The sequence below is a fragment of the Hevea brasiliensis genome, chromosome 7, assembly GCF_030052815.1.
Source record: "Hevea brasiliensis isolate MT/VB/25A 57/8 chromosome 7, ASM3005281v1, whole genome shotgun sequence".
NCBI lineage: Eukaryota > Viridiplantae > Streptophyta > Magnoliopsida > Malpighiales > Euphorbiaceae > Hevea > Hevea brasiliensis.
The window spans coordinates 66761879-66779952 of record NC_079499.1 but is presented as its reverse complement, the minus strand read 5'-3'; positions in this window follow the sequence as shown (position 1 = coordinate 66779952).

Below are 18074 nucleotides of genomic sequence, written 5' to 3'. Positions count from 1 at the left end.
ATTGCAAAGTCCTAGCATGACTTGAAACCAAATCTAGATTATTGGATGTGTAGTATAAATTAAATTTATATTTAAAGTGTTTAAATATGAATTTAATTGATGAGAAATTAATTAATAGAGATTAATTAATTAATTTATATTTGATATAAATTAATTAGAAGAAGAAAATAATTATTTTGGGTTAAGAACTCAAAATTAAGACACGAGGGCATTTTGGTCATTTCACGATTGTGACACGTGGCACCATGAGATGGTGACACATGGCATAACACATAAGCTTGCCAAATGTTTTTTTAATCATGTAAGATGATTAAAATCAAGATTAAATATAGGTTTGACACTTGGCACAATGTGATTGGGTCACTTAAACCTAGAGCTAATCAAAAGGTGACATGTGGCTAGGGTTTAATGTGTTAACCTAGCTATTTAAGTGTGGTTATGAAAAGAAAACATAACCAGCAGCCTCTCCTCTCATATGTCACGCCACTTTGAGCCTCTCCAGCTATTTCTCTTTATCTCTCATCAATTCAAAGAGATTAGCCATCAATCTCTTGAATTAAGAACACTAGAAATTGTTTCTAGTGTCCTGTTTACATCTCTAATCTCTTAAAAGGCAGAACTTGAATTTCTAATTAATAGAAAAGGCTTTAGAAGCTGTTCAAGGACTGCTATAGGTGTTCTTGGTGTGGACAAGCTAGAGGGACAACATCTGGTGTCCTGAAGACGAATCTCAAAGGCGCAGACACGCTGCAGCACATCAAGAGGTTAGTGTAATCGTTCTTGATTTAATCTAGGGTTCTAAAATTAATCTGATTAATTTTAAAATCTTAAATGGCAAATACAGATCCAAAAACATATTAAAAGAGTTTTAATATGTTGTTTATCATTGAAATCAAATAGATAAAAATAAATCTTGCATGGTGCATGTGACCCCAGGTGAAAATTTTTGAATTCAATGATATAATCTTGTGTTTTTCACGCTTCCGTTCCTTCAGTTCATACGCCCCAGTGTGTCACCATGGGGAGCTCTAGTGCTGTTTGTGAAAAAGAAGGATGGGACTTTGAGGCTATGCATTGATTACCGGCAGTTGAATAAAGTGATTGTGAAGAACAAACATCCGTTGCTTAGAATTGATGATCTGTTTGATCAGTTGAAGGGAGCAGGAGTATTTTCTAAGATTGATCTCAGATCAGGGTACCATCAGTTGAGGGTGAAGGATGTAAATGTGCCAAAGACTGCATTCAGGACCCGATATGGGCATTATGAGTTTCTAGTGATGCCCTTTGGCCTAACAAATGCACCAGCAGCATTCATGGACCTTATGAACCGTATCTTCCATCCACACTTAGATCGGTTCGTAGTGGTCTTTATTGATGATATTTTGTTGTATTCCAAGACCAGGGAAGAACATGATGAACATTTGAGGATTGTTCTGCAAACCCTGAGAGAAAAGAAGCTGTATGCTAAGTTGTCCGAGTGTGACTTTTGGTTGAATGAGATTGCATTCCTTGGACACATAGTGTCAGCTAATGGGATTAGAGTGGATCCCAAGAAAATAGAAGCAGTGATGGAATGGAAGCCTCCCAGGAATACAACTGAGGTCAGAAGCTTCTTGGGGTTAGCTGGGTATTATAGAAGATTTGTGAAGGGATTTTCCTTAATATCTGCTCCAATGACCAAGTTGTTACACAAGAATGTCAGATTTGACTGGAATGACAAGTGTCAGACCAGTTTTGAGAAGTTGAAAGCTATGTTGACAGAGGCACCAGTGTTAACACAGCCAGTGTCAGGAAAAGACTTCGTGATCTACAGTGATGCCTCTCATAATGGGTTAGGGTGTGTATTGATGCAAGAGGGGAAGGTGGTCGCTTATGCTTCCAGGCAGCTAAGGCCACATGAACAGAATTACCCTACCCATGATCTAGAGCTTGCAGAAATTATCTTCGCACTGAAGATATGGAGGCATTACTTGTATGGTGAAAAGTGCTACATTTATACGGACCACAAAAGCCGAAAATACTTGCCAACTCAGAAGGAGCTCAACCTTAGATAGAGGCGATGGATTGAGTTCCTGAAGGACTATGATTGTGTAATTGACTACCATCCTGGGAAGGCAAATGTAGTTGCTGATGCTTTGAGCAGAAAGTCCATCACAGCTTTGAGATTATTGAATGCCCGTCTAACTTTGATTCGAGATGGAGCTATTTTGGCTGAGTTGCAAGTGAGGCCAAACACGCTCTGACAGATTTTAGATGGGCAAAAGGCAGATGAAAAGTTAATGGCTATTATGAGCAAAATCTCAGAGGGAAAAGCAACTGACTATGAGGTGAAAGCAGATGGGTGTTTGTACTACAAAGGAAGACTGTGTGTACCAAATGATGGGGAATTAAAGGCCAGTATTCTAAAAGAGGCACACACCAGTGTATATGCTATGCACCCAAGAAGTACAAAGATGTATCATGATCTGAAGCTTCAGTATTGGTGGCCTGGTATGAAGAAAGACATAGCTGACTACGTGACTAAATGCTTGACATGTCAGCAAGTCAAGGCAGAACATCAAGTTCCATCGGGTTTGCTACAGCCTATACGCATACCTGAATGGAAATGGGATCGAGTCACCATGGATTTTGTAAGTGGTCTACCTCTCACCCAGAAGAAACATGATGCAGCATGGGTGATAGTGGATAGATTGACGAAGTCAGCACACTTTCTGCCAGTTAGGACTGACTACTCACTGGAGAAGTTAGCAGAATTGTATATCAGTGAGATAGTTAGACTGCATGGAATTCCACTTTCCATCATATCTGATCGAGACCCAAGGTTTACATCAAGATTTTGGAAGAAGTTGCATGAGTCCTTGGGTACACAACTCCATTTCAGCACAGCTTTCCATCCTCAGACGGATGGGCAATCAGAAAGAGTAATCCAGTTAAACAATTGAACTAATTGAATTAATACAACTATTGAACTAAAATGATAATAATAACATGAAATATATGTCAGGTCCTTGAGGATATGCTGAGGAGTTGTGTCATTGAGTTTGAGGGAAGTTGGGATAGATACCTCCCACTTGCAGAATTTGCATACAGCAATAGCTACCAAGCTAGCATCCAAATGGCCCCATATGAAGCACTGTATGGGATAAAATGTAGAACTCCAGTGTGCTGGACTGAATTGGGCGAAGACAAACTGGTAGGGCTGACACAGTGAAACAAACTGAGGAGAAAGTAAAACTAATCAAAGCCAATCTGAAGGTTGCCTCAGATAGACAGAAATCTTATGCCGACCTGAAGAGAAAAGAAATAGAATATGTGGTTGGCGACAAAGTATTCCTCAAGGTGTCACCGTGGAAGAAGGTACTGAGGTTTGGAAGAAAAGGTAAGTTAAGCCCTAGGTTCATTGGCCCATATGAAATCATTGAACGTGTGGGTCCAGTGGCCTATAGGCTAGCTTTACAACCAGAGCTGGACAAGATCAACAATGTGTTCCACGTGTCCATGCTCAGAAGATACCGCTCAGATCCTTCACATGTCATCTCCAGGGAAGAAATTGAAATACAGCCGGATTTGACATATGAAGAAGAACCTCTAAGGATCTTGGCGCGGGAAGTAAAAGAATTGAGGAACAAGCAGATTCCACTGGTGAAAGTGCTTTGGAGGCACCACAACACCGAGGAGGCAACTTGGGAAAGTGAAGAGACGATGAGGCAACAGTTCCCTCAACTGTTTAAATCAGGTAAAATTTCGAGGACGAAATTTAAATTAGAGGGGAAGAGTTGTAACACCCTCCCGGTAGCAACTCCGTACATTCTACTGTTCCGGTGACCGGTGTCGGTCCGGACAGCTAGAACGTCCGAAAAAATATTTAAACTAAAGTCAGGAACCATAATTAACTCAAATATTAATAAGAACAAATTTAGTAAAAATTTTAGAAATAAAATACAACCAAGTTAAACGAGCCGGTGCCCTAGCAATGGGTAACCTAGAGAGAAGTTGCGGTTCTCGCAACTAGGAGCCCTATACCTGGGGGAAAAATTATAAAATAATTTTTGGGACTCCAGAGAAGGGTTACTGAAGTTCCTATGGCATTAGAATGCCAAGAAAATACCTAGAAAAAATTTTCAATCGGTACAGACAATTTTGACCCGTTAAGCCAAACGGAGGGCATTTTGGTCATTTCGCCTTCAGAGGTGATTTTTGGCCGACTTGTCCAATTGAGTAAATAATTAATATGACATAAAATATGAATAAACATTACTAGAAATTAAATTGAAAATGAGTAGTGAAGAAAAGAAAAGAAAATGAGGAAAAAGGCTTATTTATGACATCATGATGGTGTCATTTAAAAGCTATAACCAATCATATTTAAACAACCTATTAACTAACAAATAAAAGAGATAAACAAGACCAAAAAAAGACCAAAAGCTAGTAGCCTTCTTCCTCCCCAAAAACCAGCCGAAACCCTTGCATGCCCAAAACCTCCATTGACAACTTCAAGCAAGCTCCATTTCCCTCTTCATTTCACCATAAACCCTAGACACCTTTCACTAAAATTTATCCTTGCACCTTGCATAACCTTTTGGCAGCCAAGAAAAGGAAAGGAAGTGAAGTTTTGAGCTTGGGAAAAATCTGCCTACAAGAGGTTAGTGCACCTATCTACTTAAAACTTTTAATTTCCATGTTAGTAACTTGAATTGAGTAAGAATTTCTAACTTAAATGAACAAAAATTATGTGTATACATAGTATGGATTTCGGCAGCCCTATTGAAGGAATAGGAATGAGTATTTTTGATGAACTTGGAGTGAACTAGAAATCATGTTTGAAGTTTATAAACATAAGAATAATGAATTAGTAGCTAACTAAGGTAAATTGTGTAAACCATGAATTTGAACTAGGGTTTTGGGAGTAAAATGTGGACTTGGCTTATGAAATGGTTAAAGAACATTCTAATGGTCAATTAGTGACCATTTGAGGTCAGTTGACCATAAATTGGACTGAAATATGGCATGACAAAGTGGAATGGTAGGCTGCCTAGGGACAGCAGTAATGGTGGCTGTGATTCCAGCCTACTTAGACAGCCATAACTTTGGTTGTGTTGGTCCAATTGGTGTTTGGCCAATTGGACATGAAACTAGGCTTATAATGGCACATTTTTGCTGAAGAAACCATGCCCAAAAGACCAAAGCAAGTGGACCAAAAGTTGGCCCCAATCCGGATACCCTGCAACAGCACCTGCAGAAATGACCAAATAAACAGTAACTGTTCATTTGGCCATAACTCACTGTAGAAATGGTTAATTAACCTGAAATTTTTACAGCAACAAATTAAGACATGGACAAACAACTTTCGTGAAAAAACCTACCCCAAATTATGACCAGAACCTAACCAAAATGGCAGTCACAATCACTGTTCATTGTACTGTAGATTTGGTAATTCTGCAGTTTTGGCAATCAGGCCAGCTGTGGTTTTTGGACCATATCTGGAGCTACAAAGCTCCAAATGGAGTGATTCAAAAAAGGAAATTCAACTAGACAAAATAAGGAACCACTTTCATGTTTACCATTTCCTCAAATTCCCACTGCAATAGGGCCCAATGGAATAGTAAATTTGGGTCACAAAAACTGAAAATTCTGCTCTCTAGGTTTTAGGTTTGGAAATGGATTTAGGGGTTAATTCCAACAAGTTTTAAATGCAAAATGTGGTATGTTGGGAGTGTCAAAACCAATATACCTATTTTCTATCCAAAAGTCAACATTTTTGTTCACCAATGGGGTGAATAGTGACACCAAAACTTGAAATTCACAAATTGAAGAATTTAAAAGTTCCAAATGCCCTAGTATACCTAACAAGATTGGTTTGGATAGTTTGGCATGCCAATAGGGTTCAGTTAGCAGTACTGCGCATGGCAATATACCTGTGACATCCCTTACCCGTGTACAGTACACCCGAGTAAGTAAGGCCACACTGTGTACTGGCACACTATAATATACCGTACTTAATTTGTATCATGCTTTTGAAGATAATTTATGAAATATGATTTATTTAAGCCATTTATCGAAATTCTTATTCATTTAAGGTTCCGAAAATTTTAAAGAAAATCCGGCGGAGTACCAGCTAAAAATGGAGAAAACCGTTCTTCGGAACTTGTGAAAACACTTCCAAATAATTTTCAAACAAACCCAACTTCAATTCATCAACAGAATCTCAATATCAAAACTCAACAATATTTCTAAATTTCAGTTCTCAATAGCCTTTTCATTTCTCAGAACATCCCTTTCTTAGGGTTCTCGTATATAAAAAACCATTTAATACTCAAATTAATACCATACATGACCATAAATCTTTATTATTTACATGAACCTCAAAATACATTACATAATCCCAAATACATATGAGAAAATAAAAATTTAATTACAAAATGACAAAATGACACCTAGTGCCCTACCGATGCACTGCAGGTAGTGAGGTGACACGGACACGGTGCAGAACTGCCGGATGGACTCACCCAGTCTGAGGTCTACTGGGCTCACGATCAGGATCTCCAGTACCTACGCGTGGCAAAAGCAACGCGCTAAGCAATAATTCTTAGTGGTGCAATAATATAATAAAAGAAAATAGCAAGAAAATAAATGTGTATAGAATGTGTATGCTTTCTTTGTTTGGTATTGATATATTCATTGTTTCATTAACGTTGTTCACTTTTATTCATTTGGTTGCCCCAAGTAACCTACACTAGATGACTGGACTGGATAACGGGTAAACTGGCACTGGGTACCTAGTACCTCGGGCCGTCACACCATCGGTCACGTATGCATCTCCCGGTGTGCAACAGAACAGCTAACAAGCTGTAAATAATATCAGGCACAAGGCCAAGTCTCAATACAAAGTCAAAATGGCTAAAAGCCATGAAATCTCGGAATGGCATATTGCCATGTGTAGTACTGCTAACTGAAACCTATTGGCATGCCAAACTATCCAAACCAATCTTGTTAGGTATACTAGGGCATTTGAAACTTTTAAATTCTTCAATTTGTGAATTTCAACTTTTTTGGTGTCACTATTCATCATTGGTCAACAAAAATGTTGACTTTTAGAATAAAAATGTGTACATTGACTTTGGCACTCCCAACATACCACATCTGGTGTTCAAAACTTGTTGACATTAAGTGTTAATACCATTTCAAAGTGTAAACCCACACAAGCAGAATTTTCAGTTTTGGTGAGTCAACTTCACTGTTCCATTGGACACTGTTACTGTTGGAATTTGATGAAATGTAAAACATGAAAGTTGTTCCTTATTTTGTCTAGTTGAATTTCCTTTTTTGAATCACTCCATTTGGAGTTTTGTAGCTCCAGATATGGCCCAAAAACCCAAGCTGGCCGGATTGCCAAATCTGCAGATTTACCATATCTACAGTGCATGAACAGTAACTAGAGTCACTTGGTTGGATGGGTTCTGGCCATAATTTGGGGTAGGTTTCTTCATAAAAGTTGTTTGTCTATGTCTTAACTTAGTGCTGTAAAAATTTCAGGCCAATTGACCCAATATACAGTGAGTTATGGCCAAATGAATAGTTACTGTTCATTTGGTCAATTCTGCAGAGGCAGTTTCAGGGTTCCGGATTGGGGCCAAGTTTTGGTCCTCTTACTTTGGTCTTTTGGGCATGGTTTCTTCAGCAAAAATGTGCCATTATAAGCCTAGTTTCATTTCCAATTGGCCAAACATCAATTGGACTAATACAACCCAAGTTATGGCAGTGCAAAGGGACTGAATTTTCAATCCCTCTGCTGCTGTCCTAGGGCAGTTTACACCTTGAGTTTACCATACCATTTTTCAGTCCAAATTGTGTTCAACATACCTCAAATGGTCACTTATTGACCATTAGATTGTTCTTTAATAGTTTAATAAGCCAAGTCACATTTTCATGCCTCAAAACCCTAATGTCCAATGCAATTTACCCATAAACCCTCAATTAGCACCCTAGTTCAACATCTATGTAAATATATAACTTAAATACAATCTCCAACTCATGCTAAGTCCATTAAAAACATTCAAAACCCTTCCTCTATTAGGGCTGCCGAAATTCAAGTGTTCATACCCATAGGTTTTTGTTCATTTAAACTACAAATCTTACTAAGTTCAAGTCCAAAATCATGGAAATAAAGAGTTTAATGGGTATAAGTGCACTAACCTTGTTTGGGCAGAATTTCCAAAGCCCTAAACATCAATTTCCTTCCTCTTGTTGGCTGCCAAGAACTTGTTTAAGGTGTGTAGATTAATTTTAGTGAAGATGACTTAGGGCTTTGGGGTGAGGTTTGAGAGGTTTGAGAGCTTGAAAATGAAGAAAATGGAGGTTTGGCTATGGAATTTTTTGAGAGCTACGGGTAGCTTTTGTGGGAGTGGTGGCTGCTGCAATTTTCTTTTGGTTATTTAGTCTTCCTTTATTCCTTTTATTAGTTAGTCAATGGATGGCTTAATGGTGATTGGTTAGACATTTTAAATGACATCACTTTAATGTCATAATTTGCATTTGTTGCATTTTTCTTTTCTTTCCTCCACTACTCATTTACACATTTAATTTCTAGCAATATTTCTTCACATTTTATGTCATATTAATTATTTACTCAACTGGACAAGTCGGCCAAAAATCACCTCTGAAGGCGAAATGACCAAAATGCCCTCCGTTTGGCTTAACGGGTCAAAATCGTCTGTACCGATTGAAAAATTTTTCTAGGTATTTTTTTGGCATTCTAATGCCATGGGAACCTCAATTACCCTTCTCTGGAGTCCCAAAAATTATTTTATAATTTTTCCCCCGGGTCTAGGGCTCCTCGTTGCGAGAACCGCAACTTCCCTCCGGTTACCCATCGCTTGGGCACTACTGTTTTGCTTGGTTGTATTTTATTTCTAAAATTTTTACTAAGTGTTTCTTATTAATATTTGAGTTAATTATGGTTCCTGACTTTAGTTTAAATATTTTTTCGGACGTTCTAGCTGTCCGGACCGACACCGGTCACCGGAACAGTAGAATGTACGGAGTGGTTACCGGGAGGGTGTTACAACGCAGCTCAATTGGTAAGAGGCGAAGCAAACCCGTGAGGTGATATGGGTTCGAATCCTAGCTCTACAGGACGAAGGGATTGAACTCTACCAAAGCGGACAGTACCGATTTGAGTTACATCGCCGGCCTCTAGAGGGGTACGCTGGCAAGATGGCTACCCATAGAGGGGCTTGAGCTGGGGCCCACTAAGCCGGGGTGTGACAATACCATTTTGTGATTTTATGGCTTTTAGCCATTCTGACCTTGCATTGAGATTTGGCCTTGTACCTGATATTATTTACAGCTTGTTAGCTGTTCTGTTGCACACCGAGAGATGCATATGTGACCAATGGTGTGACGGCCAAAGGTACTTGATACCCAGTGCCAGTTTACCCGTTTATCCAGTCCAGTCGTCTAGTGTAGGTTACTTGGGCAACCAAATGAATGAAAGTGGACAAAGTTAATGATATACAAATTCAAAACAAATGAAACATATACATTCACTACATATTTATTTTCTTGCTATTTCTTTTATTTTATTATTGCACCACTAAGCATTATTGCTTAGCGCGTTGCTTTTGCCACGCGTAGGTTTTGGAGATACAGATCGTGAGCCCAGTGGACCTCAGACTGGGTGAGTCCATCCTGCAGTTCTGCACAGTGTCCGTGTCACCTCAACTTCTGCAGTGCGTTGGTAGGTCACTAGGTGTCATTTTGTCATTTTGTAACTAAATTTTTATTTTCTCATATGTATTTAGAATTATGTAATATATTTTGATGTTCATGTAAATTATGAAAATTGTATTTGTGAATGGAAAAGTAAATATATAATTGTGATTTATACTTGATTATCACATGTGTTGGATGATTGAGAACTGAAATTGAGAAATGTTGTGGAGATTTTGATATTGGAGTTTGAGATGATGAGACATGAATATTGGAAGTATTTTTCACAGGTTCCGAAGAACTCTTTTCTCTATTTTTAGCCGGTACTCTGCCGGATTTTCTTTAAAATTTTCGGAACCTCAAATAAATAATACTTTTGATAAATGGCTTAAATAAATTATATTTCATAAACTATATTCAAAATTATGACAAAAATTAATTAAGGTAAAATAGAGTGTGCCGGTACACCGTGTGACATATCTTACTCGGATATACTGTAGCCGGGTAAGGGGTGTCACAAATTCCTTTTCATACTCTGCCACTGTCAACTGTCTCTGCCTTAGGTTAATGAACTCTTTTCTTCTCTCTTCCAGGTATACACTACCCACATATTTCTTCTTGAATTCCAAGAGAAAGAAGTCCCAAGTTATTAATTCTTGTTGCACTTCACTAGACATTGTATCCCACCATTGATAGGCATCATCTTGCAACAGACATACAGCAGCTTCTAAATTTTTCTCTGGAGTGCAGTGGAGTTATTTTAAAACTCTCCCTGTTCTGTTTAACCAGTTTTCGGCTACAACAGAATCATCTTCTCTCTTGCCAAAGAAATCCACCGCTCTAAATTTTCTCTGTCTTTCCAGATGTGATTTCTGCTGTGGAGGTGGTGGTGGTGGTGGTGGCATTACCCCAGCTGTTTGTCTGAAGAACTTGGCCATTTGCTAGAACATGGCCTGTGGAGGCGGAGCAGGCTCTCCCCTACCCCCAGTCTTAGCTACTGCAGGTGGAGCATGACTCTCCACTTCCTTCTCAACTGCCCTCTGTGATGTAGGGTCCATATCCTATTCAAAATAATAAAGACAAATAGATCTGTATTAGTGTCACCTCGACTCTTACAAATGCAATGCATGGTATGGACTCAATCTAGGCATAGAAACGCCAAAACCAGGCTCTGATACCACTAAATGTGACACCCCTTACCCGTCTACAGTATAGCCGAGTAAGATATGTCACACAGTGTACCAGAATTCCCTATTTTATCTCAATCATTTTTATTCTTCCTTAATTTATTTTTTTCATAGTTATGAAGTACAATTGGTGAAGTACATTTTATTTGAGTCATTTATGGAAAACATCAATTTATTTGAGATTCCACAAATTTTATAGAAAATCCGGCAGGGTACAGGCTAAAAATGGAGAAACAGTTCTTCGAAACCTGTGAAAAACACTTCCAAAATTTCCAATCAATCCCAAACTCCATTTCATCAACAAAATCTAAATATTTTTCAACAACATTTCCATTTCTCAATCATTCATTTCATATGATATTTATGTAAAAGTCATCAATAAATATTCACTTTTTCATTCAGAAGCACAATTTTTACTATTTACATCAATGTCAAAATACATTACATAAGTCTTAATTACACATGAGAAAATAAAAATTAATTACCAAATACCAAAATAACACCTAGTGTCCTACCAATGCACTGATGACGGTGAGGTGACATGGACACTATGCAGAGCTGCAGAAGGTCTCACCCAGTCTATGGTCTATTGGGCTCTCGGTCAGTCTCTCCAGAACCTACACGTGGCAAAAGCAACGTGCTGAGCAATAATGCTTAGTGGTGCCAATAATAATGTGACACCCCTTACCCGTGTATAGTATACCCGAGTAAGCAATGTCACTCGGTGTAACGGCACACTCTAATATACCTTAATTAATTTTTATCATGCTTTTGAATATAACTTGTGAAATATAATATATTTGAGCCATTTATCGAAATTACAATTTATTTGAGGTTCCGAAAATTTTAAAGAAAATCCGGCAGAGTACCGGCTAAAAATGGAGAAAATAGTTCTTCGGAACCTGTTAAAAACACTTCCAATATTCATATCTCATCACTCTCAAACTCCCATATCATCACAAACTCAACATTTTTCAATTTAATTTCTCAATCATTCATCTCATGTGATAATCCAGTACAATTTACAGATAGATATTCACATTTTTCATTCACCAACACCATTTTCATTATTTATATGAACATCAAAATACATTACATAAATCCCAATACATATGAGAAAATAAAAATTTAGTTACAAAACACCAAAATGAAACCTAGTGTCCTACCAATGCACTGTAGAAGGTGAGGTGACACGGACCTTTGTCTGCGGCTGCAGGATGGACTCACCCAGTCTGCGGTCTACTGGGCTCACGTTCAGTATCTCCAGAACCTACGTGTGGCAAAAGCAACGCGCTCAGCAATGATGCTTAGTGGTGCAATAATAAAATAAAAGAAAATAGCAGAAAATAAATATGTATTTAATGTATATTTCTTATTTGTTTTGTATCTGTTATATTTATTTATTTCTTTAACTTTGTCCATTTTCATTCATTTGGTTACCCAAGTAACCTATACTGTACGACTGGACTAGATAAATGGGTAAACTGGCACTGGGTATCTAGTACCTCGGGCCGTCACACCATCGGTCACATATGCATCTCCCGGTATGCAAGAGAACAGCTAACAAACTGTAAATAGTATTAGGCACGAGGCCAAGTCTCAACACAATATCAAAATGGCTAAAAGCCATAAAATCACAGAATGGCATAATGCCATGTGCAGTACTGCTAACTGAACCCTATTGGCATGCCAAACTATCCAAACCAATCTTGTTAGGTATTGTCGCAAAGGGATTTTGCGGTCGCCTGGACGATCACTCACCGAAGTGGGAAAAGTGAGGGGTCGCCACCTTAGTTTTGAGGGAAACTAAAGAAAACCATTTGGGAAGATAAATTAAAAATGAAACCACTTCAAAACAGAGATTCTAGGTTCGGGGTCCGTAAACGGGTGGGGAAGGTGTTAGGCACCCCACCTCGTCCCTTAATAAGGGTAAGTAGATTTAATTTTGCGTTCTTTATAAATTAGTTAGGAGGGCTTGAATGGGAATGTTAATCCTTTTGGCTAAAGGAACATTTGATTTTTCACTGAATTTGGATCACCCAGATACACAAGTAAATAAGACCACCTTAGTGAATTGACGTTACAAATTTTTTAGTTTTGAGATTATTTTGCGTATGGGTTAAGATTTGGTGTGAGAATCGGATAAAAACCCTCCTCCGATCTCTATTTAATGGTTATTTATTAAAACCTTGAGTAGAGACCGGATAAGAACCCTCCTCCGATCTCTATTTAATAGTTATTAAAATTTTGAGTTGAGACCGGATAAGAACTCTCCTCCGATCTCTATTTAATGGTTATTTATTAAAACTTTGAGTGGAGACCGGATAAGAACCCTCCTCCGATCTCTATTTAATAGTTATTAAAATTTTGAGTTGAGACCGGATAAGAACTCTCCTCCGATCTCTATTTAATGGTTATTTATTAAAACCTTGAGTAGAGACCGGATAAGAACCCTCCTCCGATCTCTATTTAATAGTTATTAAAATTTTGAGTTGAGACCAGATAAGAACTCTCCTCCGATCTCTTTTAGATTAACAGGAGCCTGAAAGGGACTTTTCCGATCTCCCGGATTTTAATTTCAGCTACATGACATAAGAGCCTAAAGCTAAGGATTCTGGCATTCAAAGATGCTGGGGATAAGGCTTCTCGATACCTTTTGGCTAGATGGGGAAAACTAGACTTGATTTACCGACCTTCCATGTATTCATTTTACCAATATCTATTAATGACCGATATATTCTGTTTTGTTTATTTTGGTTTTATTCCAACTTTGTGACCTCTTTGTCGAATTGCTGTTAACGTCAGCCTAATAGTTTGGCTATCTTCCTGACGCGTTATTCAGGTTCTCTCTTTTAAAAGAGACCCCTAAGTTGCAGTTACCTACGTCTTGCCTGACCATTTACACGCTACTAGGAACCAGAAAAACTTGCATTCAGAAATGACGAAGATTAATAAAATGACGGACTAATCACTAAAGAGATAACTCGAGAGTAACATTATTTAGGGTCCTTTTGCACAAAATGGACTTGGAGAAAATCACATACGTAAGAAGAACAAAGAAAGTGCGAAAAATAAATGTAAACACTTAGTAAAACAACAATATGAGCTCTTACCTGTGAGGCGCCAAATCTACTGAAATAGCTACGGGGTGGCAAATAGAGATAAGACAGTGGACTGATTAGCCTGAGAGCTGATGTTCACCGTGAACTGGAGGGTGCTTAGCTGAAATGCCGTCAGATTAAGATAAAAACCGAGTGGGATGAAGTTGAGCTTGGACAATGGGAATAAAAACAGAGATGATAAAGGGCTGAAAATGAGAGTATGACCAGATAATGAACAAACTGGAAATGTAGAGTTCCAGTATTCAGAATCCTTTTCAAGAAACACTTCAGAAAACTAGTTTCAAAAGTTTTTCCAATCAACACTTCAAAGTAGCGGAATAACAAACTGAATGAAGTTTTCAGAGTTCTTTCGCTATAATAACAGCCTCTCTTTTTTGTCCGTCCGTCCCTTGAACAGTTTTTCATGCAGGTATTTATAGGAATCGGGCGCTCCCCGTGGAGGGTCAGGATTTATTTTGAGGGAGATGGAGGGTCAAGATTTCGAAGGACATGATCGGATGTCCAGGAATTAAAGAGAATCAAAATGAATGGCTGAGATCCCTCTTCAGAACGTTTGTCCTTTTCTTCTTTCAATCTGACGGTCCCAGATCTTCTTGTCCGGAACGATCTAAGGGCTAAGAGCGAAAGATGCTGGTATTGTCGTCTTCTCTCTTGATCCAAGGGTTCCGGGTTTGTCCTTACAAGTGAGATCAACGGTGGAGATTGGGATGTACAGGACTGTCATGACATACCCTGGCACCTGTCAGCATTGCGGGTGATTCTTAGTCGTGCGGTGGAGATCTCGTCTGCAACGCTTTAACTACCTCGGCTCTGATTCTGACGACGGTTATTTGGGATTTGTCTTATTCTTTTTGCCTTCCGATCCCTCCTCTTTCTGATCTCTTTCACATGTTCTTTCCGATCTTTCATGCTGGTCTCCCATCTTCCGATCTATTATTCCGATCTTTCCCTTCCTTAGGTCCGGTCTGGTCAAAGCATTAATTGCCCCTCGATTCCCGAAGCGTTAAGCCGTTTTACCTTCGACAATAAATGCTCATTTTCCCCTATATATACCCGGTTGTGAGACATTTCCTTCATCCGATTTTCCTCTCTTCCTTTCTTATTTTCCACTGTTCTATTTGCTCGGTGGAAGTTCCGGCCATGATTGTGGTTTTTGATCCCTTTCCGATGAGCTTCTTTAACCACCGGCTGAAAATTTACGATCCCGGTGATCGCATAGCCCTAACTGATCTGTATTGCGGACCTCGGTTGTACCGATCTCGAGTCGCTCAACTGAGTTCATTCGGCCTCTCATCACATTGAGTGTTCCGACAGCGATTCTGATCCACATTGGGTGTTCGGCAATGGATGAAGCATCCGGTCGGCAATATCCTTGGGATCAGTTACAAACTGATCCTTAGATCAGCCTTTTGATATAATCAGATCTCCAATGTATTCCGATCCTTAGAGATCGCCCAGATGATGTAATCCATTAATGTAATCAGATCTCTAGAGATCGCCCAAATGATGTAGTTAGACCTTTATTGTAATCCGATCTTTTTGGAAATAAAAGTCTTGTTTCTCCAATTATTATCTTATTGATTATTTTCCGATCTCTGATATATTTGTCCGATCTGGTTCCTAACAAAACGACTCTTAACTAATCCTTTGTTCAAAATATTCAACTTATTATGCCGATCTCCAATTAACCGATCTCGGAATGTTCGAGAGACGTGTCAGAACAGCTGGCGAATCCCGTTAACCGATGCACTGCATGGAACCTCGTGAGCATTAAATGCTTGGACTAGTATAAATAGGGATGGGGGGGTTAGCCATTTGCTCTCTCATTCCATTTTCAGTCTCTTGCTCACAACTTCGAAGTTCTCTCATTTTTCCCGAGTTCTTCCGACGCCGATCAGACTCCGGTAAGGGCTTTGATCTTCTTTTTAGTTTAAGTTCTTTATTTCCTTTGAAAATGAGTGGTGTCAAAGGTCAGAGAGCGGCGAGCCCTCCTTCCATTCAGTTCTCATGGTCGTCCGATGAAGAAGAGGTAGTCGGGCCAAGCACGCTACCTGAACCCCCTAGGGTCTCCATTCGGCTCGGGCGGATCATACCATCAAGCGTGCACTGTTTGAGGAGAGACTCTCCTATAGACGAGCTATCGTCGGTTCTTGAAATCGATGCGCAATCGTTTAGCCAAGAATACAACATTCGGCTGATTAAATGCGAGCTAATCAAGTGCCACGGCGATCTTCGTGTCGATCACTCCTTTGAAGAGAATGACATGGTTATGGTGTACGAGAACGATTAAAGGCGGTCTTAGTTCCCTCTAGATGACTTCTATAAGGAGGTCCTAAAACTTCACCGAGCATGCATTGCTCAAATTCACCCTAACTCGTGGCGGATCTTGGTAGCCTTAGAGGTCTATGCCGAGCTAAGGGAATCGGACCTACGGCTAAGGTGTTCGCCAGTGCCTGCAGACTAACTCGCCAAAGGATGACGAACACTTGGTTCTTTCAGCGAAGCCTCATTGCGGGCTCTTTTCCGATCGCCCTCATCCCTTAAGAATTGGAAGAACCGTTTCTTCATTACGAGGAACAAAGATCCGAAATGCTTTGAGGACTTCCGTGTTGGTGGTACCAGGGGCCTTTGCTTCCGAAGCATATTACCCTGAACCAGGAGGAAAGCTTAATAGTGATGGATCTGAAGAGTCTGGCCGCCACTCAAAAGTATTCTTGTTTAGATGCGGTGACTGCCGAGTTGCACCATTGGACTATTCAACTGCTCACCGGCCAAGACCGCGAACTTTCGCTCTCTGACCTCGGCATTGGTATTTTCTATATCTCAGCTCTCAGGACCTTAGCGATCTCACTGACCTTTTCTTTGTGCAGGTATGGCGGGTGGTGAGGGTTCTAGGAAGCGGAAGAAGGACAAAGAGATCTTCCGGAAAATAAAGGAGATGAAACATTCGGAAATGCTTCGAACACCTGGTCATGAATCTGGGGAAGTACAAGGGGACCCACCTCAACCTTCGGATCTGCCGACCGCTGAAGCTGTCCGATTTCCTCCTAGATTGGAAGAGCAGCCTCCGGCTCTTCCAGTTGTTCCAAGCAAGGAAAGGGGTCCTTCTCAATCTTCTGGGAGGATCTCTTCTCGTGGCGCTCAAAAGCTAATCGAGTCCCTGAAGAATAACCGGACTGTTCGGGAGAACCCCAGTTTTGCCCAAGTCTTGGGGTCTTCCATCTTCCTCCGGGATGATTGGGACAGGCTATCCTCGAACAGCCTTGATGATATCTTGACTCAATCCATGAGCCTGAACGTGGAGTGCCTGGTGAATCAGACCATGATTTGGGAAAAGGTTCAGCGTCTGGGTAAGGAGATCGGGAAGAAAAATCAGGAAGTGGCTTCCCTCCGATCCCAACTCTCATCTGGTCGGGATTATATATCTCAAGTTGAGGGACGGGCGAAGTTTTATGAAGACAGGCTGGCCGAACTGAATCTTGTTCTGGCTGAAAGGAATCGGGTTCTCGGAGAAGTCCAGGCGCTACAGGCCAACGAAGCTGCTCAGGTCGCCCAACTCATCGAGGAGCTTAAAGAGAAAGACGGGGAGCTTAAGGAGAAAGATGAAGAGATGGTGACGGGAATAGCCGGGGCCTATGTGAATGCTCACAAGGACCTCTTGGCGAACTCGAGCGTTACCCAGAGGAGGACTTCTCTTGGATGGCCGACCTGGCTCCTGGGGGTGATGATGAGGACAATGAGGAGGAAGCCGAGGGTGAGAGAGAGAGTGAGCAAAATGTAAATCAGGCTGGGGGTGACCTTCCAGCTGAATAGCTTGTACAAAAAAAAATGAAATGAAATGCGATGTCTCTTTTGTTCAATGAATGGATGTGATTGGAAAATCTCTGAATTGCCTAAGTATTTGATTGTATGAGCATAGCGAAACAAGAACTAAATGCAATTATTAATCTAAGTATAAGAGATCGGAAAGCACAATAAGCATGAGATCGGTGGGGAAGAAATGCTGAATGGGACTTGATTAAAATTGAAAATTTAACTTGAACACTTAAGATCGGAA